Source organism: Cervus canadensis, chromosome 19 (assembly GCF_019320065.1).
Source record: "Cervus canadensis isolate Bull #8, Minnesota chromosome 19, ASM1932006v1, whole genome shotgun sequence".
Taxonomy (NCBI): Eukaryota; Metazoa; Chordata; class Mammalia; order Artiodactyla; family Cervidae; genus Cervus; species Cervus canadensis.
Window position 1 is genome coordinate 48,564,206 of NC_057404.1, and position 27,159 is coordinate 48,591,364.

At 36.6% G+C, this 27,159-nt stretch overlaps 1 long non-coding RNA gene across 1 annotated transcript in view; it reads left to right on the forward strand.

Annotated features, from left to right (window-relative positions):
- The first annotated feature begins 6,628 nt into the window (after positions 1-6,628).
- LOC122422302 overlaps positions 6,629-27,159 on the forward strand; it is a 100,419-nt gene continuing 79,888 nt past the window's right edge. The window contains exons 1-2 of the long non-coding RNA XR_006263773.1: positions 6,629-6,724; positions 9,110-9,192. This is a non-coding gene — a long non-coding RNA (uncharacterized LOC122422302). The remainder of the gene's footprint in view (positions 6,725-9,109; positions 9,193-27,159) is intronic.

Consider the following 27,159-nt stretch of genomic DNA (forward strand, 5'->3'; position numbering starts at 1 on the left):
TTCTTTATAGTCCAACTCTCACATCCACACATGACTAGTAAGAAAAACAATAGCTTTGACTAGACGGACCTTTGTTGACAAAGTAATGTCTCTGCTTTTTAATATGCTGTCTAGGTTGGTCATAACTTTTCTTCCAAGGAGCAAGCGTGTTTTAATTTCATGGCATGGCTGCAGTCACCATCTGCAGTGATTTTGGAGCCCAGAAAAATAAAGTCTGTCGCTGTTTCCACTGTTTCCCGATCTATTTGCCATGAAGGGATAGGACCAGATGCCATGATCTTAGTTTTCTGAATGTTGAACTTTAAGCCAACTTTTTCACACTCCTCTTTCACTTTCATCAAGAGGCTCTTTAGTTCTTCTTTACTTTGCCATAAGGGTGGTGCCATCTTCATATCTGAGGTTATTGATATTTCGCCTGGCAATCTTGATTCCAGCTTGTGCTTCATCCAGCCCAGCATTTTGCATGATGTACTCTGCATATAAGTGAAGTGAGCAGTGTGACAATATATAGCCTTGACGTATTCCTTTCCTGATTTGGATCCAGTCTGTTGTTCCATGTCCAGTTCTAACTGTTGCTTCTTGACCTGCATACAGATTTCTCAGGAGGCAGGTCAGGTGGTCTGGTATTACCATCTCTTGAAGACTTTTCAACAGTTTGTTGTGATCTACACAGTTAAAGGCTTTGGCATAGACAATAAAGCAGATGTTTTCCTGGAACTCTTTTGCTTTTTCGATATCTAAGGGATGTTGGCAATTTGATCTCTGGTTCCTCTGCCTTTTCTAAAACCAGCTTGAACATCTGGATGTTCACGGTTCGTGTGCTGTTGAAGCCTGGCTTGGAGAATTTTGAGCATTACTTTGCTAGCGTGTGAGATGAGTGCACTTGCGAGGTGGTTTGATCATTCTTTGGCATTGCCTTTCTTTGGGATTGGAATGAAAACTGACCTTTTCCAGTCCTGTGGCCACTACTGAGTTTTCCAGATTTGCCGGCATATTGAGTGCAGCACTTTCACAGCATCTTTTAGGATTTGAAATAGCTCAACTGGAATTCCATCACCTCCACTAGCTTTTTTCATAGTGATGTTTCCTAAGGCCCACTTGACTTCACATTCCAGGATGTCTGGCTCTACGTGAGTGATCACACCACTGTGGTTATCTGGGTTATGAAGATCTTTTTTGTATATTTCTTCTGTGTATTCTTGCCACCTCTTCTTAACATCTTCTTCTTCTCTTAGGTCCATACCATTTCTGTCCTTTATTGTGCCCATCTTTGCATAAAATGTTTCCTTGGTATCTCTAATTTTCTTGAAGTGATCTCTAGTCTTTCCCATTCTATTGTTTTCCTCTATTTCTTTGCATTGATCGCTGAGGAAGGCTTTCTTATCTCTCTTTGCTATTCTTTGGAACTCTGCATTCAAATGGGTATATCTTTCCTTTTCTCCATTGTCTTTAGCTTCTCTTTTATTCACAGCTATTTGTAAGGTCTCCTCAGACACCATTTTGCCTTTTTGCATTCCTCTTTCTTGGGGGTGGTCTTGATCCCTGTCTCCTGTACAATGTCTTGAACCTCTGTCCATAGTTCTTCAGGCACTCTGTCTATCAGATCTAATCCCTTGAATCTGTTTGTCATTTCTGCTGTATAATCATAAGGGAGTTGATTTAGGTCATAACTGAATGGTCTAGTGATTTTCCCTACTTTCTTCAATTTAAGTCTGAATTTGGCAATAAGGAGTTCATGATCTGAGCCACAGTCAGCTCCCGGTCTTGTTTTTGCTGACTGTGTAGAGCCTCTCCATCTTTGGCTGCAAAGAGCATCATCAATCTGATTTTGATATTGACCACCTGGTGATGTCCATGTGTAGAGTCTTCTCTTGTGTTGTTGGGAGAGGGTGTTTGCTACGACCAGTGTGTTCTCTTGGCAAACTCTGTTAACCTGTGCCCTGCTTTGTTTTGTACTTCAAGGCCAAATTTGCCTGTTACTTCAGATAGCTCTTGACTTCCTACATTTACATTCCAGTCCCTTATAATGAAGAGGACATCTTTTTGGGTGTTAGTTCTAGAAGGTCTTGTAGGTCTTCATAGAACTGTTCAACTTCAGCTTCTTCAAAAAAACTTCAACTTCTTCTCCAGTGCAACTATTGGAGACAAGTAATAAGCTAATCTTTCTTGGGTGCAGTGACTGGATACTATAGCTACTATTGCTTGCCACTTAAGCAAAAAGACCATGTTCAATGAGAAGGTTAGGATTAGGATTTCCAAAGCAATAGACTAGAGAGGCGGTGAAGGCAGTTTTTGTTCAGGAACAGGGCACACATATATGATCGCCTGTGGAATGTTATCTCTCTGGTCACTTCTGTAGATGCAAGAAATAGCATTAGTGCAAAACAATCAAAGGACAAGTCTCTATGTGGTTCTTTAAAAATTTTTATTGAAATTTATTGTTGATTTACAATATTGTGTTAGTTTCAGGTATATAGCAGAGTGTATAGTATATATAGTTATACATATACTTATATATGTATATTTATACATATATACATATATATATATCATTATACATATAGATAACTATAATTATATAGTTATTTATAACTATAATTATAATTATAACTATAATAACTATAACTATAATTATAATTATAACTATATAGATATGTATCTATATATGTATTCTCTTTAGATTATTTTATACTATAGGTTATTATAAGGTATTGAGTATAGTTCTCTGGGCTATACAGTAGGTCTTTGTTGGTTATCTATTTTGTATGAAGTAGTATATGTATATTTAATCCCAAACTCCTAATTTATCCCTTCCCCACCCCCTATATATTTCTGATGACATCTGAAAACCTGTTTTTCTCTTTAAACTAAAGACAAGGAGCTTAAATTTTTTCCTCCCATTTCTTTCCGTTTCTCCTATTGTTCTCATTAAAGATTTTCTTCATACTTGTTTTCCACAAATAATTTTATTGTTGAACTCTTTACTTTATCTTGACCTTGAGTTTCTTGTCTGGTAGCTGTGAGTTTGTATTAATGATGCTCAGCTGGTACCAGGCATTCCTGTTCCTAGTCTAGACTGAACTTTTGAGTAAGGTATGATCTGAAGTGCAGCCCCCACAGCCCTCCAAATATTGTGTCCTTAAAATTAAATTGTTAGAGACTAAATAATTTTATCTATTCGGTTATTATTAATTGAGCAACTAACACATGTTAAGTACTGTGATAGGTACTTAAAATGAAATGGTGTGCAAAAACAGACGAAACGTGGAATTTCATAGCACTTGCAGTAACATAATAGTAGTTACAACAATTATCTTTGGAATTTTGCACTTTTGAACTTAGAATGTGGATTTTAAAGTAAATATCTCCTGGACTAAATACCAAGACTTTAGCTGTTAGTGGTTTAGAGGGATTTGACTTCAAGCTGAGAGGAAGACTGTAGAAACAGCTTTAGACTTAGTCATTTGAGAGGCAGGACACAGGATAACAGGAAATGCCATTTTGCTTACAGCATTGATTTGAGGAGGTACAAAACTGGTGAGGGTGTTCCAGGAACCAAGTTCATATATTGAGAGATAAGAGAAAGCTAGAGTCTTCATTTATTTGACTGTCTTTGCTCATTATTATTCTGGAATGCATGGGAATTAGATGTACAGGTTTCTAAAAATTCATCTCAATTGCTCTGGTTTAGTCATTAACGTTGTATCTGTGTTGCAGTTCATCTGCTATGGCTTTTCATGTTTTTATGTGTATTTCTCAAAATTGACTTTTTGACTGTTTACATGTTATTAATGAATCCAGTAGTCATGTATGGATGTGAGAGTTGGACTATAAAGAAAGCTGAGTGCTGAAGACTTGATGCTTTTGAACTGTGGTGTTGGAGAAGGCTCTTGAGAGTCCCTTGGACTGCAAGGAGATCCAACCAGTCCATCCTAAAGGAAATCAGTCCTGAATATTCACTGGAAGGACTGATGCTGAAACTAAAACTCCAATACTTTGGCCACCTGAAGTGAAGAACTGACTCATTTGAAAAGACCCTGATGCTGGGAAAGATTGAAGGGGGGAGGAGAAGGGGACGACAGAAGATGAGATGATTGGATGGCATCACCAATGCGATGTACATGAATTTGAGTAGGCTCCAGGAGTTGGTAATGGACAGGGAAGCCTGGTGTGCTGCAGTCCATGGGGTTGCAAAGAGTCAGACACAACTGAGAGACTGAACTGAAACTGAATGAAAATATTAGAAAACTCTATGATGTTACCTTCCAAAGTGTATAAAATCGTTATACTAAAAGGATTTGAATTAAATTTTAATTTTTTAAAATTATTAAAGTATGATAATACATTTACAAGAGACTCGGAAAATACAGAACTAGGTTACATATAGTCCCACTATATATTACAAATTTTTAAAGTAGGTAAATTAAGATTTTTAGTTGGGTTTCAATATCAAACTCTCAAACAATAATAGAATGAATATATGGAGAAATAAAAGGATATAGGAGACCTGAAAAGCTTTGTAAGCCAATTCAACATAATTAAGATTTATACAATTCTCACACAGTGGTAGGATACAAATTCTTGGATATAGTCTGTATCCTTGATTGTGTCCTTGTAGGATACAGTCAAGCTCCCATAGACTGTAAATTAGGAGACACTGGACACATCCAGTGTCATATCCAGGGACATAAAGCAAGGCACAAAAATCTCATGGTCTAAAGGTATTGAAATCATACAGAGTCTTTTCTCTTATCACTATGGAATTATGTTAGAAATCAATATAAAAATATATTTGAAAATAACTTGCCTATTTTCAAGTGCAATGTGACATTTACCAAGAGAGAGCGTCGACTTAGCCACCAAAAGCCTCAGTAAAATTAGACTGAAAAAAGCAGAGTGATTGCAGAGAAGAAAACATTTATATGAGAAATGAGTATCCATATGAGAAATTAATATTAAAAATGGCCAGTGTGTGCGTTCCCAGTTGCTTCAGCCGTGTCTGAATCTTTGTGACCCTGTTGCCTGGAGCCTGCCAGGATTCTCTGTCCGTGGGATTCTTCAGGCAAGAACACTGGAGGGGGTTGAGGTGCCCTCTTGCAAGCGATCTTCCTAACCCAGGAACTGAACCCGTGTCTCCTGCATTGCAGGCAGATTCTTTACTGCTAAGCCAGCAGGGAAGCCCCAATGTTGTTTAAGATACTTCAAACAAAATCCTATATATTTGGAAGTTAAATATCCACTTTTAAATAATGGGTGTATCTACGAAGTCATAACAAGGAGAATTAGAATATATTTGTAATAGAATAAAAATGAAAAGAGAACTTAACCAGAGTTTGTTGCATATAGCTGAGGCTGCTCAATGCATTTAAATATAATGTGGAGTCTTGAATAAAGTATGAAAGCAAATAATGGACACTAGCATAAAATTTTGTGAAATTTGAACAAAGACTGTACTTTAGTTATCCTCTGGAGAAGGGAAGGGTTACCTACGCCAATATTCTTGCCTGGAGAATTCCGTGGACAGAGGCTCCTGGTGGGCTACAGTCCATGGGGTCGCAAAGAGTTATACATGACTGAGCAACTAACACACTTTCACAATAAAAGGATTTGAATTACAGTTTGAAAAGCTATTAGTTTACTCATCATTCTTGATCCCAAGAGATGTTGTATGCTTACTTCAAATATTTACTTCTTTTTATGCCAATATCTAAATAATGCAGAAGATAGAGAACCATATGTTCTCTATGTTCATCCAAATATTTTCATATGAGAATAATAGGTTGTTTGCTAATTTTTATAAAAGCACAGTTGCTTGACATTATATATCCTTTTGATTAAGAGTATATAGCCTTAATGATATATTATCTTATTATTATATGATTTTGGAGCTTAGAACAATTTATACTGTGTCCTACTAATTAAAATGGTTACTTCCTTTAATCCAAGGAGCAAGTACTCTGAATCTGTTCACACTGATATAATCATAGTAAAGCTTAATAGCAATCTTTTGCAATATTCAAATTCAAGGCTTTCATCTCCAATTCATCTCATTCCACAAAACCTCTCTGGTTCTACTGGGATTTACCCACTTATTCATTTTGTTCAAATTCTGCCTCTCTTTTTTCTTCCACATCTAATCAATGACTAGGTTTTGTCAACTGAACCACAAAAATGTTTCTCGTGCTCATCAATTCATTTCTATCATCTCTGACACTGCCTTAATTTCGCTCCTTATTTCTTCTCAACCACAAAATTGCAAACCCTCCACCCACTTCGTCTTCAGTGTACCTCTGTGAGCCTGACCTGTCTAGAATTCAGCTCTGATTGTGACTTTTCTTAGCTGAAAAGATTTCAGGCACAGCGGAGGTATTGACATCAGAATCAAGTCCAAGAATCGGGCTTGCATTTTTGGCCTTCTACAATCCAGCCACAACTTATCTTTCCAGTGTTAGCTTCCATTACAAGCTCCCCTTCCTGTGTTCCCATACTCTGTTCCAACCTAATGTCCAGAAATTTATCCACAAGATTCCTTCTGCCTGACTTCCCTCTCCCCTACTGATCTTCAAATTCCTGACCCATTCTTCATAAATGCCACCTTCCAAGCATGTTTTCCCATCCTCCAACCAGAAGACATTTCCTCTGTCTCTACATATCGTTTTGGAGTTGTTAAAGTTCCTCTGTTGTGTTAGTTGTATGTATTCATGCCTGTATTAACCAGATGAAGGTATGTAAAGCTGTCTTTATTGAATTCAATTTGATAATATCTTGTTGAGAATTTTTGCATTTATGCTTATGAGAAATATTGGTCTATAGTTTTCCTTTCTTGTAAAGTCTTTCTCTGGTTTTGGTATTAGGGTAATGCTGATCTTAGAATGTATTTGGAATGTATCTGCTTCTATTTTTTGGAAGAGATTATTCTAGTAGAGAGGATACTTCCAAATACCTAAAATGGAAGCTTAAGTTGTTGGTTTTAGATACTTCTTCTCTTCTAACAGCGCTATTAATTTCTCATAATGCATGTGAAAGTTATCATAAGACTACGCATTTCTGAAGTTGACAAGTGTACTTTGTTCTTCTTTGTATTCTCCCAGGGAAGAATCTACAAATCAGCATTTTCCAAATCTGTCATTCCCATTTTGTCTTCATATTTTGCCAGTCTTATGCCACTTATGATAATAATATTTTTAGAGAGCATCACTTTTTAAATAAACATCTTGAAATGGACTCTTTTAAGTACAACTAAGCTAAAAATGAAAACATAACCTCGTAAATAGAGGTTGTCTTGAAAAATAAATATTAGACTACTATTAAAATGAAAATGTTGACTGGATACTGTCTAAAGTCATCTCAGATACCAACAGTGATCTTCATAGTATGCTTTTGGAAACACTAAAACAAGTATTAGTGAAAGAGTATGCAAATGTGTTTCAAAGTTCTTTCCAGTGTTTGGAAATTTTTTCATGTAAAAGGTAACATAGTGAATTTAACAGAATGTTTGCTTTAATGTGAAGGGAAAAAGTATTCAATTTGTAGTCAGAAGACTTGGATTTAAGTGCTCTGTTTTTCTACTGGCTGCATAATACAGAAAGTCATGCAGATCCTCATTGGTAGAATAAATGTTATCCACGTGACTGTGTTGTTAGATTTAAATAAGCTATGACCATGCTTTAAATTTTTCTTATTTTATGGAGGTATGATTCTGAATGCATATACCTGTGTCTACATCTACCCTATATAATGTAGAATTCAAGGTTTACCAGTGATCAATTATTTTTAGCAATATTTGTGCAACTTTTTCTTTTGAAATGAATACCCATTCAGAGTCATAGATAGAGTTCTGAACTACCAAAGAAGATTCATATTAATGAAAAATTTTAAATCAAAATTTATGGAGAAAAGAATTTGGACAAATTTGTTAACTTGGAAAAATATTTATTTTTGAGATTTCCTTAAAGGTTAAAAAACTTATTCTTTTTTCTGGGTGTTTACAGTTAGAGTATGATAGTAAATTGTATCTACTATTTTGATAAGTCAAGCCAATATGGCCTTATCCATTCTTTTTTCTATTTGTCAAGTTTCTTTCACTTATTCTTTTTTTTAAATTGCCAAAGTTTTCCAAACAGTTATTTCAGAATTGCATACAAACTTGATGATGAACAATTGTTTGGTGCCATTGAAAAAAAATTCCCTAAATGATTGTTTCACCCATTAAATGAATTATTGGTTTCTGAGCCACTATACCAAGTAGTTGGAATAAGAGCCAAAGTAAGTTAACAAATTGTTTATGAACCAAATGGGAGTAAATTTTAACACAAAATTTCTCTTAAGATAAAGTTTTCTGAAGCATTTTATAAGGATCAAGTTTTTTAAAAAGGTACATTTGGGAAGTGATTTAGTAAAGCAATGTTAGAAGCTTTGTGGTCATTGAAGCAAAGGGCTCAGTCTTTGGATTCAATGGCAATCATAGTTTTTTTTTGTGGACACAGTAAACTCTGTATTTTGAAGCATAAATAATGAATAAATAAATTTAATTTTTTACATAGCCTAATTTAATAGTGCATACTCTTGACATGAATAGTAGATATCATCTGTCTACATAGATAATCAAAAGTCTGAAAACTACACTTTCAGTGAATGTGTTCCCTCTGAGCAATACTAATAATGAAGACTGGGAGCCAGGTCCTGTGATATTTATGCAACTGCTAAACTCTCACTGAAGTCAATGGGGCTTGCTTACGTAAGGGCTGCAAGCCTTAGCCTCCAGAGATTAAAGGGGGAAAAAAAATCCTTAAACTCTTTCAACATTAATATTGCCTGTAAGGAATCCAGCCATGATCTAAGCCATGGAGCTTTTTGAACCTAGCAAGTAGAAGGGTAAACAATAAACACCAGTTATTTTAAGAACGATCTAATCAGAGTTCAATGAGAAGCAATATTATATTTGATCTCTAAAGTATTAATACTTGTATATCATGGTTAGACATTTTTATGTAGCCCATTATCCAAACAATGGCTTAAGTATGTGGTATTTAATAAACCAAGGTTCCATGGCCATGGGACTGAGGGGGAGTGGAAATGAAGCACCTTCTCTCCATTTTTTTTTCCTCAGGTGCAATTCTGTGTTAATATAAGAGAAGTGTGGCCTTCCTTCTCATAGGACTAAAAGTGAGATAATCCCTGTGTAAGAAATCAGTAAGTACGGTCTGCTTAATCTAGTCCCAGTGTGAAACTGTTGACATTTGTTCTTTTTTCTCTCATTATGTGACTGGGCCTGTTTTGTGCTGGATTAGGCACAAATCTCCTATGCAGCACATTTGGCATGTTACTAGTAGTTTAACTTCATTAATAATGTATGAAGAAAATGTAATCCACGACAAGGAAGGAAAGAAAAGTATTTTTTTTTTTTTTTGCTTCTCTCAAATCCTTTGGAATGAGTAATTATTCAACATTTTATATTTGATGTTACATTGTACAATTGAACTCCCGTAATGATATTTAAAAAAGAAACTTTGGCAAATGCTGTCCCAAAACACACCTTTTAAAATTTTAAAGGTGATTTACCAATGGCCAGAGCTTGTTAAACATAGGAGGAAATTAAATATTTATTCAGCTTACTTCATTTTCAGGGTCATAAATGCTCTTTCTGAGTCATCCCCAATAACAAGAATTTCCACCAGCAAAGTCATTATCAGACTATCAAGATAGGGGAATGCTAAATTAAGATGAGATCGTATAAACAAATAAGAACACATGCAGTCTTTCACGGGAGTGCAAAATGATCGTTTCTGATTGAAATGTTTCTAGCTAAATGAGTTTGGCTGTTTTGAACAAAATTGTGCCCAAAGATAAGCCCCTTGCCACTACCGCTGCTGTTGCTGCTGCTTTTTTATGTTTTCTAAGCTGCTTTTGAAAAGATAAAATGGAACTATACTTGGAACAATGCTTTCTGTTTTTCCATACTATTGATATTTGTGGAAAGTCACAAAATGGCCTAAGGAAGCTAAGCTCACCCCAAGCAGTGGTCACTTACAAGTACTTTTGTACTCTGTACTCCCGTCACATTTGAGCGATCAGAGCAACAGCTGGGGAGACTTTCTCAACAAAGATGAGTGTCAGATAATCCTGATGAGATTCCACATCCAACATCTTTTGTAATTATGTCACATTCAGCTGTAATGGAATAATTCAAGCTGAAAGGACAAGCTTTGATCCTTTCTTAAACCTTTCCCTGTGGACTGGCTATCTAAAAGATTTAAAGATATTTCTGTTACAAGATCTAGTGTTTCCTCAGAGAAGTCATGCTCCTGAAGCATGTGATCTACAAGAACAATATCAAGTTTGCCAAACGCATTTCTGAAAGCATCTTTTTCTGGGTGGGAGGGGTATATTGGATGAAGATGTCAATAATACATTATTCTTCCATTTTTATCAAGACCATCAAGATTCGCTGTCTTATTCTGTCATCTTAACAGGCAGACAGAAAAGTCATTTAAATACATTGTGGAAATGTGTCATTGCACATTTCAAGCATATGTACAAATTCATGCCTATGGTTATGAAATTGCATTTTAAGAAATAATAACCTACTGAAATACTAGATATGTTATAGAATTAAAAAATAAAAGATCATTAGAATGCTAACTAGTTTAAGCTCCAAACTTCTTATTTATAGGTACTTTTGTGCAAAATATTGATATTTTACTTTTACTAGACTTTTGCATTATACTAATCAGACTGACAAAGTTTTCAAGTTCTAATTTAACACAAGGTTTTGTTTAATAATAAACATTAGTCATGTTAAAATCATGTATTTTTGCTTATACTCATCCCATTTCTAAGTTATTTTAATTTTTTTTATGTTTCAGTCTTACACTGTAATTGTTTTTTTTTTCCATCTTTCTCTGTTTCTTTTTCCTTTCTAATCTCAATTTTTTCCCCCGAGACTAAATTACTGACAACAGGAAAAGAATTGATAGGAGAAGAAAATATAGACTTGACTTTCGTTTTGGCTTGAAGAAAATTCTTACTAAAATAAAAACCAGTGTTAGAGAATAAGCTTTTTTTTTCCTTTGAGTGTCATTTTTAAAGAATGACTTTATATAACTCTCAAAGCATGACGATTTGACTGCTGTTTGATTTACTGAGCAAAGAAAAGATGATCAATGCATGAACATCCCCAAGTGAAAATCAAAGCATGATTTGGTAGAAATACAAAGAGGAAAATTGGCAGGACTAAGTGGTACAAATATTAAACAAATTTTGCCCGAACTAATGAAATAACCTTTAATTCATGCAGTAAAAGTACTCTGAAAGGTTGTCTTTTCTCACAGAGTGCTTCCTCCCTGCCCCCATTAGGAATAGCACAGGATCCTATTGCTAAATGCAACATGCTATGCCCTAAATAAAAAATGCATGTCTTTAGTTTACACATTAATGTGTTTTTATTTTGCATATTTATATGTATATGTACGCACATATGAAGAATAATTATAGACATGCTTTTGTTTTGGTTACGTCTTTAACTGTTTGTTTGATTTAAACTTCATTTTCTCAACTCTCATTATCATTATTTTGTCGATGAGGAAACCAAGTAGTTAGTGGACTTACAAAGGTAGGAGACAAAACTGGGGTTGAAACTGGAAATTCTATCTGTAAGTTTGACACTCTTTCTGGGGAACTACAGTTTTAGTTTTCTTTTTCTGATTTGGTGGGTGGTAGAGTTGACTCATTGGAAAAGATCCTGATGCTGGGAGTGATTGGGGGCAGGAGGAGAAGGGGACGACAGAGGATGCGATGGCTGGATGGCATCACCAACTCGATGGGCATGAGTTTGAGTAGACTCCGGGAGCTGGCGATGGACAGGGAGGCCTGGGGTGCTGCAATTCATGGGGTCGCAAAGAGTCGGACGCGACTGAGCGACTGAACTGAACTGACTGATTGTGATAGGAATAAGTGATATGTAGCTATTCAAGACTATACATTTCCCCCCTTACATGTTACTTTTAATTTGAAAATTCACAATGAGGTATTTTCTGAGATCTAGATTTCTTTTTAACAATGTATGTCATCTCCTTTAAAAAATTCAGGCTGAGGAAAGTGAAAATTGTGCTTTCTGTGACTCACCAAAAACATTGAAAGGAACAGACTGGATGTTGTCATTCTTGCCTTTATGCATAAAGTTTAGATTCTGACTCTATGGTCATGTACTCAAAAGATTTTTGAATATTTGCTTGAGTGCAACTCAATTTTCTCCTTTTTTTGTCATGGTTGAATGAGCTATTTATAGTAAAACAACAAACTGGTTTTTGAACAAGTGAAGAATTTAAAATACGGAAAACTTGATCACTACCAGTGTCTTTCTTGCTGGTTGAATATAAAAAAGACCAGTAAATATTTTCCTAACAGATAAAAATTTGGTGGACTAACATCTTAAATTTCTACCTGATGTCCACCATATATAGCCTTACAATCTTTTTTCTTAAAATATTTTATCTTCCATCTCCAAATTGCTGCCTGCATTTCATACTAAAATTGAAGACAAGTCACATCCCTATGAATTCACCAAGTGAGCATTTGTGCAAATTTTAAGTGTTTAATATCACTTAATTCTTTGGATGAAAAATTCAACAATACAAAACCCATATCATGTGCTTTCAGGTTTTTGTGAAAAAATAGAAAGTACATGAATGAAATTTAATCTTTTATTTGTATTTCTCATCTCATACTTTCTTGATATTTTTCCAATTCAGTACCCCCAAAGATGCTTTTTTTGGGGGAAAATCCCCAGTATTTTAAGCCTTTAAAATAAATTACTGACCAGAAAACTCGAACCTTCTGCTCCTTGAATTTTGTTCAGATCTTAATGCTTTGTGTGTGAAGCAGAAAACACTTACTTTCTTCATTTAATCACCGTTTAAATACAAGGATGCATGCCAGAGAAGACATTTGTTGGTTTTAGGGCAATTTCCCCATAACTAATGATACAGCATTTTTTATTTTTAAATATGGCTACAGAAAGATAATTTTATATTGGAGCAACTTTTTATTTAAGAGACCATATATCTAAAGATCAGTTTTAGTCATAAGAAACAGAGTAGCTTATTTCCCATTTGTGGAGGCTCGCTCTAGAAAAACAAGTCTATTTCTTACTCTGTGAATACACGCAAAGATGTACACACACATATTTCTTTTCACATTATTTTAAAGAGCATGTTAAAAACACTTATTATCTCCAAATATAGTAAAAAGTAGAATGAATAGTACTATAATCCCCAGTGTACTCATCACAACTTCAGTAATTATCATGACAATCTCATTTCATCTACCCCACTGGATTATTTTGAAGTAAATTCAGACATACTATCATTCCATCTGTATATGCTTTTGTATATATCTCTAAAAGTAGTCATTCTTCCTAAATATGTAAAGCAATCCATTAACACATAGGATAATTAACCATAATTCTTCAAATATCACATTTAAAAGACAGCCTTTTCACATTTAATGAGCAGTCATTACCTTCTGGTTATTTCTTATCTTTTCCTTTAAATTTTCAGGAGTTGATAAAGTTAATTTCCTTTCTCAAACCCACATAGTGTGAAACAGTGGTTGAGAGTACGGATTTGAAAAATTAGAGGTCAAGTCCATGATTCGCTGTTTATTGGCTGTGTGACTTGGGGCACATTAGTAAGCCTCAGTTTCCTCATCTATAAAAATGGGAATAATAATGTCAGTATCAAAGGATTTATATGTATATATAAGTGCCTGGTATATAGTGAGTTCTTAGTAATCGTGAACTATTTTTAAAAAAATCAGAGTTGGAATTTGAATCCGTGTCTGTCGAATCCCAAAGCCCATGAACTTTCCCCCATGCTCACTGGCAGTGCCCCAGCCTGGACACTCTACAAAGAGTATCTAATGTGTGCTTATTAAGAGTCTACGCCTTGGTAGCACCAAGCTTTCCATCACCATTGGCAGGCTAGCGACTGGAATTCTCCCGCTGTGGCCATCGCTAGCTGCAGAATACAGCTGAGCCTCAACAGGTGGCCCTGGAGGTGAGTGGAGCCAGCACGGGCACACACAGCAGAACAAAGTGGGGGCAGGCGGGCCGGGGGGTGAGCCACAAGGCCAGAAGCACTTCCCCCACCCCTCATGAGGGCGGGCTGCCATGGCCTGCATTCTACTTTCATCAGCTTCTTGCAGGGAGCTGGGATTCTGGGCCACTTCCGTGATTTGGATGCCCTAAGAGTGAGGCTGCTCTTTGTGTGGATTTATGCTCACAATCACAGTTCCTGTGCCTTCCAACTTTGTATTTTTTTATGTCAAGAACTATTCCAGACTAGATTTGGTCAAACCAGAGATTACAAATCAAGTTTTGAGAGTGATTGGATGCTGACCTGTTACAGATTCATCAAGAACTGAAATGTAACTCTGTCACAAAGCTAGAAGCTTTAGAAGACTGGGCCAAAGAGTATACAACTAATATTTATTAAGTACCTAAAATGGGTCAGGAACTGAGGGGCAGAAAAAGACTATATTTCCCTTTAGCTCTTGCTTTGGTAAGGAGTAATAGCTTAAGCTGGAGAAGGAAATGACAGCCCACTCCAGTATTCCTGCCTGGGAAATCCCATGGACAGAGCAGCCTGGTGGGCTACAGTCTGTGGGGTTGAAAGAGTTGGACATGACTTAGCGACTAAGCCACCACGACCACCTATAGCTTAAGCAGGAGACTTCTGTTGAGCTTATGTTATTATTAACGTTTAATGCTTCCATTCCTTAAATTTCTCCATGATTACACAAACCCATTGTCCTCTATTTGCTTCAGAAATAAGTGAGAAAGCTAATATCTCCTTTCATTAATTCAATAAACATTTTTTGAGCACCTACTATATTTCAGATACTTTTCTAGGCACTTTTACCATGGCAGTGAACAAAATCTCTCCCCTCATGGAACTTATATTCTAATGGGGAGATAGAAAATAAATAAGAAAAATATAAAGTATGCTAGCAAAAAATTCTAGGGAAGCATGAAGCTGGCAAGGGGGTTGGAAGTATTGAGGGGAATTATGCAAATTTAGACAAGGCAGACAGGGAAGATGTTCCTGAGAAAGTGGTTTAGGAATAAAGGTCTGAAGGAAGTGGGAGGATGGCCATGCCGATACCTGGGTATGAGTGTTTCTAGGAAAAGGGGACAGCAATGGAAAGGACCCTCAGGCAGATTGTGACTGGCTTGTTGGAAGAAAGATGGGGAGGCCATTGTGCCCTGAGAGATTAGGAAGGGCAGCAAAGGAGAATGTGTACAGATTGTGGAGGGACTTGCTGGCCAGAGTGAGGATGTTGGCTGTTAGGCTGAGTGAGCTGGGAAGTGAGTGTAGGGTCTGAGCGGTGAGAGGAGTGATCCCACTGCGGCAGCAGCACAATCAGTCCTGCGGCTGATGGTGCAAAATAGAGGATTAATTAGGACAATGCCTGACATACAGCAAAGACCATAAAGTATGAACTGTTATAGTTAATTTAATAACTCACGGTCTTTACTGTTTATGTCCGTCAAATGAATTGAGAGGGAGACTCACTGAATGGGAAACACTCATTTTACTGAAATGAATACATAGAAATGATTAGGTCTGCTATATAGTTTTCTTTTATTTATGAAGTGATGATCCACAGAGAGTCAGCTTGAGAGGAAAATTCTTTGTGGCTGTGGCCTATCTCCTGAGAAACTTTAGGATTAAAATTTTTATTTTGGATGCTTAAGTCTCTGAGCTTCGGATTAGCTATAAGTAGTTAAAAAAAAAAAACAACCCAACATAAACTGTTTTGGGAGACCAGAATCCAGTATACCTTTAGGATATTTAAAAAAATCTATCATTTAAAACATATTCCTTGACAAATTAAGTAATATGTAAATATACTCATGCTTGTTATTCACAATGAATGATGTAGCTTTAAATTAAAATATTAGAATATGGTTTCCTCTATTATTCTGCTCTGTAGAAATACTTTTTTGCAGTATGTTCTAATGGCAAATATTAGAGAGCATTTCTTTTACTGGGTGTTATTTTTTAAGAATTCTAGATTGGATGGTGATGATAAATTTTGAATATGTAGTACATTCCAGAGAAATTATTATTTATTATTACAGTTAAAATTTATAGTGCAACAATAAGAAAAGAAGATATTTTGGTGAACAGTTTAATGAACCTGTGTTTTCTATAAATTTTATTTAATAATTTTATCAAACTTTAAAATTTCCCTCTCTTTCAACATGAACAGATTTATAAAACTTTTGGAACTCGTTTCCTGAGAGTATATCTGTATATTTATATTTGATATATACCTATATATCAGATTGGATTTCCCAGGTGGCTCAGTGGTAAAGAATCCTCCTGCCAATGCAGGAGACACAAGAGGTGTGGGTTCAATTTCTGGGTCAGGAAGATCCCCTGGAGGAGGAAATGGCAACCTGCTCCAGTATTCTTGCCTGGAAAATCCCATGGACAGAGGTGCCTGGTGGGCTGTCCATAGGGTGGCAAAGAGTCAGACACAACTGAGAGACTAAGCATGATAATGTATCGGATTTTTTACCTTTTTATAACAAATTTATATTAGGGAAAGGTGGGTACTAATCACTAGAAGCAATAGTTTTCTAAGAGAATATTCCCTACAGATCTTTACTACATTATCTATTTTGTTTGGCATGTGAAACTGTATGTGAAATTCAAGGATTTTATTTAGGAACTTCTTGTCAACCTTTTCTTTCTTGATATTTCCTGCACCTACTTAACTTCCAACTGTCAGTTGCTTTTCAGTAAAGCCCAAATTTAATAAACTTCCATTTCTTAGATTTCACTTGAAGGTAGATGTTACATGTAGATGTAGAAAGAATTAGAACTTGAAAACTATAAATGAGGCTAACACTTAAAAAATATACTATCTATTAGTATCAGTATTTGTTCATGAATACGTTTTACTCCTTCAAAAATCGATATTTTTTCCTGTTGGAAAGAAAAATGTACTTTGCAAATATGAAACCATTTACAGCCACTGATAAAAAATTAGCTTCTTAGTCTTTCTAACTTGCAACAATTTAAATAAAACAAATAACAGATATATTATTGGGAAAAAAAGTAATAGAATGAGAAGGGAAAGTTTAATTTAAAAGATTCAATGAAAAGTATCAAATTCAAATTCTTTATGAATGATTTAAAATTATGGAATTTACTGCTGAACCTTGACAGAGAAGCTCAAAACACAGTAGGGATCAACCCAATTGTATCAATGCTTCTTGACTTCTGAAGTGCATTGGAATTTCCTGAATAAATTGATAAAAATATAGCTCCTTGGCACACCACCAGGGACTCCAATTTGCTTGGTTTCCAACAGGGCCTGTGCAGGAAACACATTTTAGAAGCACCCCAGATGATTTGAAAGAGGTCCTGGGATCACACTGTTATGTTCTCCTGTTTCAACTGGTATTGTTTCAGCTCACCTGGATTTTGTCCTTAGAGTTGTAATTTAAAATTTGCTCTCTTCCTATAGCACCAATTATAAATTGATTTCCTTCATTCTTAGCACATAGCTTTACTTTTCAATTTTAGTAAAAGAAAATACCAAGCAACGCACATTTTTGCAAGAAAAAATATAATGCAAACTATTGAAAGACATCAGAATGCTTATGAGGGACTCTTTCATGTTTAAAAATGATTATGTACCATACTAAAAACAAAAGATAGCAAAGAATTTAACTGTTCATTGTTCAGTTATCTAAATGCAAAGCAAAAAGCAAAATAATATTTGAGAGGAAAAACCCTTGTTCTAATAGCTATAAAATGGATTCAGAAAGGAACTAGCTGACAGGGTGTGGCAATGATCTAACTATGAATTGCTGAATTACCTGAATTGGGTGGTGGCAAGGGAAAGGGATGGCAGAGCAAAGTCAGTAGACTATTGTATTTGGATGGATGTTTGCGGCAAGGGAATTAAAAAAACAAAAACAAAAACAGTTTAAAAATTAAGGGAGTGTTCTATTTCTGGTGATAGATTAGCTAAGATCACTTGAAGCAATTGCTCAACTAAAAAATGCTGGATAAATTTTAAAGAAATTCTTAAAGCATAAACACGTTGGTGAGTCTTAAGGAATTTTCAGATCAAAATGTACAATTTTTCTCTCCTGCCATGACCTCCAATCCATTGATCCTACCAACATTTCAATGTCCTTCATTCCCACGATATCACCATTTTCCTCTTTAATCACTTGAATTCCACAGGCAATTGATATGACTCACTCGTATATCTCCTTGACAATTTTTCCCTTCTTGGGCTTCACGGTAGCTGACTTGATGAAACTGTAGTTAAATCCAAGTTTCTGCTTCTCTCCACTTGTGCTTGTTTCACTGAACATGGCTGTTGCAGAACTTATAAGACACATAGCCAAACTGAATGGTATCACTTTACATTTAATGTTACCAAACAAACATGCTTTCCGAGGTGGTCATTCACCCACATACCTAAGTGACTGTTTCACACCTCTCTTTTCAAAATTCTAACACTTCTTCCCCAATGTTCAATCCTAGCAGATGACCTTCTTTCTTTTTTTATTGAGACATGTGGAACAATCAGAAGAGAATTTCCAGAGATCTTCAACACCATGTCTGCTCATCAGTGTTATATTCCCATATATTGCCTTTCCACCTGAATGAAATACCCATGCTCTTATTGAAAGTCCATCCCTCCACATGTGCAGGAGGTGCTATCCCATCTCACATACTCAGTGTTCCAGCAATGTCTCCTCTCTGCTTCTTTCAACATCAGATATGCATGCCACTGCATTATTCACTTCTTCATACAAACATACTGTTATTTCTTCCATCTAAAACAACAACAACAAACTTTTATGGATCCAGTTCTCCTCCTATTTACCATGCTTTCTTTGCCCCCTTTGCAAAAAAGCTCATTGAAGGAGTTGTGTATACTCCTTGTCTTCAATTCTGTTCCTCTCATTCTCTCTTTGATGACTTTACTTATTTTTTTAAAAGTTTTTTTTTTTTTTTATGTGGACTATTATTAAAAGTCTTTATTGAATTTGTTTCAATATTTTTTCTGTTTTGGTTTTTTTTTTTTGGTCCCAAGTCATGCAGGATCTGAGCTCCCTGACCAGGGATCAGCTCACACCCGCTGCATTAGTAGGCAAAGTCCTAACCGCTGGATGCCAGGGATGATCCCTCTTATCCCACTTTAATTTACTAGTCTTCCATGCCACTCCACCAAGGTAACCAATGACCTCCAATTTGGTAAATGAAAATGTCTGTTATCAGTCTTCATCTTCCTTGACCCATAAGTAATATTTACACGTTGGATATTCCCGTCTCTTTAATATATACCGGCCTTTGGCTTCCAGGATTTCACATTCTCCTGGTTTCCCTCTGCTTTGCTTCTCCCTCCTTCTCTATCTTCTTCAGTGGTTCCTCCTCTTCTGTCTTACATTTTAGAGTTTGAGAGCACCTTAGAACTCCATCCTTAGTTCTCTTCTCTCTTTACAGTCACTCCCTTGATAAACTATTTTAAGGTTTTCAAATACCAGCTATATGTTAATAACCCCCATATTATATCTTCAACTCCATCTCTCTTCAATTGGCTACCCAGCATTTCCACTTTAGATATCCAACAGATATTTCAAAATCAGTGTGTTCAAAACATTCTGAAACCCCTCATGTGTGCTGTGCCGTGTTTAGTCGCTCAGTCGTGTCTGACTCTACAACCTCGTGGACTATAGCCCGCCAGGCTCCTCCATCCATGGGATTCTCCAGGCAAGAATACTGGAGTAGGTTGCCATGCCCTCCTCCAGGGGATCTTCCCAGCCCAGGGATCAAACCCAAGGTCTCTTGCATTGCAGGTGGATTCTTTACCATCTGAGCCACTAGGGAAGCCCAAGAATACTGGAGTGGGCAGCCTATCCCTTCTCCAAGGGATCTTCCTGACCCAGGAATCAAACCCGGGTCTCCCGCATCGCAGGCGGATTCTTTACCAGCTGAGCTACCAGGGAAACCCGATACTGTCAAACAACCAACAAAACAAAGTTGCTTGAATTGACGACAACTCCATTTATCAGTTGCTCAGGCCACAAATCTTGGTGCAATTTTTTACTCTTCTCTAACTCTCATATTCCACATCTAATACTTCATTAAATTATGTTGGCTGTACCTCTAAAATACATCAAAATCTACTTTCTTTTCATCACTACTATAGCTAATATCCTGATGCAAGAGAGTATCATCCCTTGATTGGATTAATACCACAGAATCCTGATTGAGCTTCCTGTTTTTACAGTGTCCTACTTATAGTGTTTTTAACAACAGAAATTAAAAAAACCCTTTAAACCACATATCAAATTATATCTCACCTTGCCACCTCTTCTAGACTGCGAGTTTTATGCAGATGCTCCAAGCTTTTCGAGGGACTTGAAGAAGATTTAGAATCTTTGTGAACCCCATTAGTTATGAGTTAATTAATTTGGTCTCTTTTGTGTGTAGCCCCTAAGAGTGTAGATTTTGAGGACAGCCAGGCATGAGTTTGAGTCCTATGCCTGTTCTCACTGGACAGAGGAACTTGAGCAAGTTATTTAACTTCTCCAAATTTTACTTGGCTGATTCATTCAGAAGACTGTGTGGTTGAGTGTGGAATCTGGAGCCAGACTGTAGGGCTATAGGCAAACTTTTAACTTCTCTGAGCTATAAAGATAGGAATAAGACTATTATCTACCTCATGGGTTTGTATTAAGGAATCACTGAGTTAGTTTATAGAAAGAGCTTAGAACACTGTCTGGCACATACTAAGGGTTGAATAGCTAGCTAGTAATTGGCTATTAATATGAATTCACCCACTGAAAGAGTATTTATATGTCAATTACACTGTTCCAGGCATAATATTTCCTACGTCATGAGGGATATTATGGATAAATACCCATAAATGAGATAACACTTGTTGAGTCTTAACATCATAACTGATGCATTGCAGGACCTTAATAAATGTTAGGTACTATAATAATCACTGCAGATGGTGATTGCAGCCATGAAATTAAAAGACACTTACTCCTTGGAAGAAAAGTTATGACCAACCTAGACAGCATATTAAAAAACAGAGACATTACTTTGCTAACTAAGGTCCATCTAGTCAAAGCTATGGTTTTTCCAGTGGTCATGTATGGATGTGAGAGTCGGACTATAAAGAAAACTGAGCACCGAGGAATTGATGCTTTTGAACTGTGGTGTTGGAGAAGACTCTTGAGAGTCCCTTGGACTGCAAGGAGATCCAACCAGTCCATACTAAAGGAGATAAGTCCTGAATATTCACTGGAAGAACTGATGCTGAAGCTGAAACGCCAATACTTTGGCCACCTGATGCGAAGAACTGGCTCATTGGAAAAGACCCTGATGCTGGGAAAGACTGAAGGCAGGAGAAAGGGATGACAGAGGATGAGATGGTTGGATGGAATCACCAGCTTGATGGACATGAGTTTCACTAAGCTCTGGGAGTTGGTGATGGACAGGGAAGCCTGGTCCGCTGCATTCCATAAGGTTGCAAAGAGTTGGACACAACTGAGCAACTGAACTGAACTGAACTGACAATAATAATCATAAATTCTGGTAATTTTTTAGGAGCTTAGTCATAAGAAAGGTGGCATAGTCCAAGCTGTTTGATAGTAATCAGCTGATAGTTGGTGGGGAACTGCAAATGGCACAGTGGAAAATATATTCAAAGAGCATCTATTTCTACCTCTCTGAGGCTTCCATCCTTCCACTCAGGGGGCAGTAGTCAACCTGGATGGCAGCTTGGTTTCCCTGAACCATCTGATCTATTCTAGAGTTGAATTGTGCCCCCAGTCTCTTGGATGACTTATGTAGCCAAAAGTTTTTCTACTATTTCTGAAAAATTTCCACCCAAAGATTTATACTTTCCTTATCCTGTTTTCTTGTGAGCTATCTTCACCCATCAGGGAGTCTAGCAAGGCAAGAAAGCTGCAGACTTCTTAAGTTCCCCAAAGAGCATCCTCACATTAGTGAAAAATGTAAAATTAACTGAATATTTTGTAGAAGGCAAAAGAGGGGCTTAGTCCATGACATATTCTAGCACAAACCATTATAAAGCTCATAGCAGTGAACCTTGCTCTCCCAAGTCCCTCAGAGTTCGGCTGCCATTCGGGGTCTCCTCTTTCATCCAGATTACCTCTCCACTTCAGGGTTCCCCAATAGTTTGGAAAATAATTGCATGTTTTCTGGCTTATACTCTCAAACTCATGTGCAGACATTCATCAAAGTGCTCAATTGATTGATGGTCTTCCAGTAACATATTTCATCCAGTCTAGAGGGGATTCAAAGTTATAGATAGTAAAGTATTTCCTTATTGTATTTGATTATTATGTCTGGCAACATCCATTCTTTTCATTTATTTGTTTATTGAACAGGTACTTATGAATGCAGCCTTTAGTCTAAGCAATTTCAGGTTTGGGTTTTAGGAATACAATGGGAATCCCTGACCTCATGGCTAAAAGATAACAGGATTAAAATCTACACGTGTATATATGGCAATGCACGTCTATTTCTCACATTTCTATAGTGTTGAAGAGATTTTAGAGTACTCAGAATACTCAAAGATCAGAGTGAGAACTTGCAGGATATGGTGATAGAGAAAAGTGGCTGGAAGGTGTGTCTCTAAATAACATCCAGGACCAACACCTCTTTGGGGTCACTTTTCTCATGAAAATAGCCATAATAGAAAAAGCTAACTGAAATGATGAATGGATGCAGAGGATGAGTCATGGTTACCAAGAATAAAAGTGCTGAGTTGTTGATGAGGTACAGACATAATTAGTAACACATTTAAAATTGCTGACATTTCCTAACCATTTTCAGCTGGTCCTTTGGTGTGCACTGTGGGGAACTTGGTAATTGGAACTCATTTCATATTAAGTAGGATCTAAAGTATTCCTTTGCTGGGTCTAATCCTTTCTCTTGTTTTTGGACACTTCTTTGATGGATAAAAAGAGGAAGGGAAAGGAGAGAGGTGTGCAAGGGGAAACCCTTCCTCAGTGCAGAAAAGAGAGAAGACAAAAACAGATAATTTTCAATGATATATATTCATGTGTGGTGCAGACCAAACTTCTTGCTTAAAAATTATGAAGTTGGTCATGTTTCTAAGACAGCTTGCTTCCATATCCAGCCCCCCCCCCTCAAAAATAGCAACACAGAGAAACCCAAAGGTGGTGACAATCTAGAGGATCTATTTGTTTGATCTTCAAGTGGAAAACTATATAAAAATAAGGAACGATGTCACAAAATCTGCTAGAACAAAAGCTGTTCATCTCTAACCAACAAGCTGCTTTACACACATATTCTCTTGATTATGTTCTAGATCCTCAGTCTTAAATATGATTCAACAAATATATGAACAATGAGTTAATGAGTTGAAATGAAAGACCTACAACCAATAATTTGTCATGCCCATTTAATTGGTCTGAGAGAGTGTGGACCCAGAAATATCATATCCATGAATCTGTGACACCATCTTAATGAACTGAGAAGATATAGTGACTCCAGCCTTTAAATAAAAATTTTCACAGTTTCCTTTTTCTTAGTCTATTGGAGGATAAAATATTGATTTCTCTCCAGTGGTTGGATACTCTACTAGAGACACAAAGGAAAAAAAAAAGGCCACTTGGAAAAAAAAAATCTTTCTTGGTTTTACTTAAGCTGATTCTCTTTTGGCTATTGTCTATAGTCCTCTGCATTCTTGAGTCACACTGGTTATTTATATTCAAGAAATCAAAGTCATTGTTTTCAGTGATTTTACATCTTTTGCAAAAGTTTGGTTGATGTGGGTTTTTGCACACAAAATCAGACGTTTAGCTGATATTTGTTTTATAGATACTCTAGGCACTATATGAGAACTCTGAAATGGGTTCTTAAAACTTACTTGTTGACCGAAGGGAGATCTTGAATAGGTAAGGAAATACTATTTCCGTGTTGACCCACTGACTTCTGGGTTTGTCACTTGGGCCTCTGTAGTGAATATTTGTTGAGTTTTGGCATCTCCTATCCAATTACCTCACCTCTATAACATATTTTGATGTTCATTTAGGGATCAGCATTCCCCCCATTTTGAGTTTACCAAGTTAGAACTTACTCCATTCGAGGTGTGTGGTTTGCAAGTTCAGACTTAACTCAGAGATTTGCCTTTCCCAGGCCACAGTGCTTAGCATGAGCACATGACCCAATCTGAGACAGTAAGATACCAGAAGAATTTTGCAGATGATTGTGGAAAATTTCTTCTTGCAGGACTTAAATCTGAAAGGATAAAGCCAACAAGATAAAGGCAGAGCTGAGTAATGTAGGAAAATTTCATCCTGATGACATTGCCTGAGCTTTGAATCCAGACATATTCCAAACCAGTCCTGTCCCTAGACTTCTCAGTTATAGGAACCAATACATGTCCTTTTTGTTTAAGCCACATTTAGGTTGGGTTTTCTGTCACTTGTCACTAGAACAAAAAAGTTCTCAATTGATACAGGTTTTTTTTTTTTGTTTTTTTTTTTTAACTTCCACTACAAACTTGAGTGAATCTGTGTTTGGTTGCTGGGCTTTCACACACAGACCCAGTGCTTTCATCTTATCCAGGTTGGTCATACTTACAGAGATGTGTTCTAATGTTGTTTCTTTACTCAGATGATGTATTTTTTGTATCAATCCCTGGGCTGAGAAGATTCCCTGGAGGAGGGCATGGCAACCCATTCCAGTATTCTTGCCTGGAGAATCCCAGGGACAGGGGAGCCTGGTGGGCCACAGTCTGTAGGGTCGTAAAGAGTCAGACATGACTGAGATGACTTAGAATGCATGCATATTTTTTATGTAAAGAATTTTCTACATAAAGTTTTATAATAGTGTCATGTGTTGAGTTGTGTGCACCCTACCAAATCCATATGCTGACGTCCTGAATCCCAGTACCTCAGTGTGATCTTATTTAGAGAAGTGTCTTTTGAGAGGTAATCTGTTAATGTGAAGTCATTAGGATAGCCCCTAATCCAGCATAAAAAGGGGACATTTGGAGACAGATACACAGACAGGGAGAAGGCCATGGGAAGAGACCTAGAGAAGAGATGACCATCAACAAGCCAGGGAGAGAGGCTTGAGACAGATCCTTCCCTCGCAGCCCTTACGGAACCAAGCTGCTGATACCTTGACCTCAGACTTCCAGCTCCCAGAACTGTGAGACCATGAGTCTGTTGTTTAAGCCACCCACTATTTGTTACTGTTTTGTGGCAGCCTTAGTGAACTAATCCAGTGTGAAGAGGGCTTGCTTTGAAACTTGAGGGACATAAGTTTAAAAAGTGTAATTTTATTTGTTCTAATCTGGCATGACATTTAACCACAAGTTGCTATTTGTAGAGCTAGAAATGGATTAACAAAGCACTTAGGAAAATCAAGGGTGGCAAAGTTATCAACTGAATTACAGTGAGAGATACAATGTATTTAATATTCAAAGTTGATTTTAGGATGATTGCTTTTGGAAGAAAATGAGTGGGCCATAGTTTTAGCACCCGTGACAATTTCTATGTTTCTATACTTTGATGAGAGACTTAGAAAATTATTGTGATGTGATATGATATGGCATTTCATGCTCCCTTAAAATTTTTTCACAACATTTATCTTTTGCAAATCCTTCAATTAAAAAAGTTAAAAAAGTTTCAGGATAATCCCAGTATTTGCAAATTTTCATTGCTGGCTTCCTTTAAAGTTTGTCATGAAATAATCAGTCAAAATTAATAAACTTCCATTAATTGCAGTTGTCCTAAAATCACTTAATTTCTTCTATGGAACTATGTAGATAAACTACTAAAATCCAAGTTAAATTTTTAATTTAAACAAAACTTTTAAAATTTAAATTCTGGACTCCCAACCAAAGATCTAAAGTCAGAGATTGGCTAATTATATGAAAGAAAACAGAATTGTAATAAAGGAGTATCCCAGTCTTTCATACATATGTTAGGTAAATACAGACTGTCCCAGACTATAATAGTTCAACTTACAATTTTTTTTTTAACTTTACCATGGTGTGAAAGCAATACACATTCAGTAGAAACTGAACTTTGAATTTCGATCTTTTCCTGGTCTAGTGATATGCATATGATGCTTTCGTGCTACTGGGCAGGGCAGTTGAATCTCCCAGTCAGCCATATGATCAAGAGGGTAAACAACTAATATATTTACATCCATTCTGTCCCCATAAAACTATTCTGTTTCTACCTTTTCAGTAGAGTAGTCAATAACTTGGGCTTCCCTAGTGGCTCAGATGGTAAAGAATCTGCCTGCAATGTTAGGAAACCTGGGTTTGAAACCTGGGACGGGAAGATTCCCTGGAGGAGCGACTGGCTATCCCCTCCAGTCTTCTTGCCTGGAAAATCCCAGGGACAGAGGAGTCTGGTGAGCTACAGTCAATGGGGGTGCAAAGAATCAGACATGACTGAGCAACTAACACTTTCATTTTCACTCAATAAATTACATGAAATACTCAACACTCTATTATAAATAAGTTTTGTGTTTGATGGTTTTACTCAATTATAAGCTAAAGTAAGCATTCTGAGCACATTTAAGGTAGGCTCAGTGGTGATGTTTGGTAAGTTAAGTGTTTTAAATGTATTTTCCACTTAAAATATTTTCAATTTATGATGTTTATGAGGACACAACCCTATGGTAAATCAAAGAAGATCATATATATCTCCACACAAATGCACAGGCAGACACACATATACACATGCATGGAACATTATATAAGATCTATTTTAAAATGAGCATATTTGAAAGGTCAAAGGAAAAGGGATGTTTCATCTCAGATTACATATGGTAACTTCAAACTAAGTGGGTAATTTTTAAGTAGGCTAATCCATGGAAACCATGCACAGATATAAACTCTTCCTTCCAAGGGATTACATATAATGACTTGATCAATTCTGCATTGTTTTCTTAAACTCCTGCACATTTTACAGTGACTGTCTTGGTGTTGGATGAGGGAGCAAAGAGAATACTGTTTTCGAGAAATGTTACATTTCTCCTAATTCATGACAGAGGGTGATAGAGATAAAAAATATATTCATTGTCCTTTTGCTCTCCC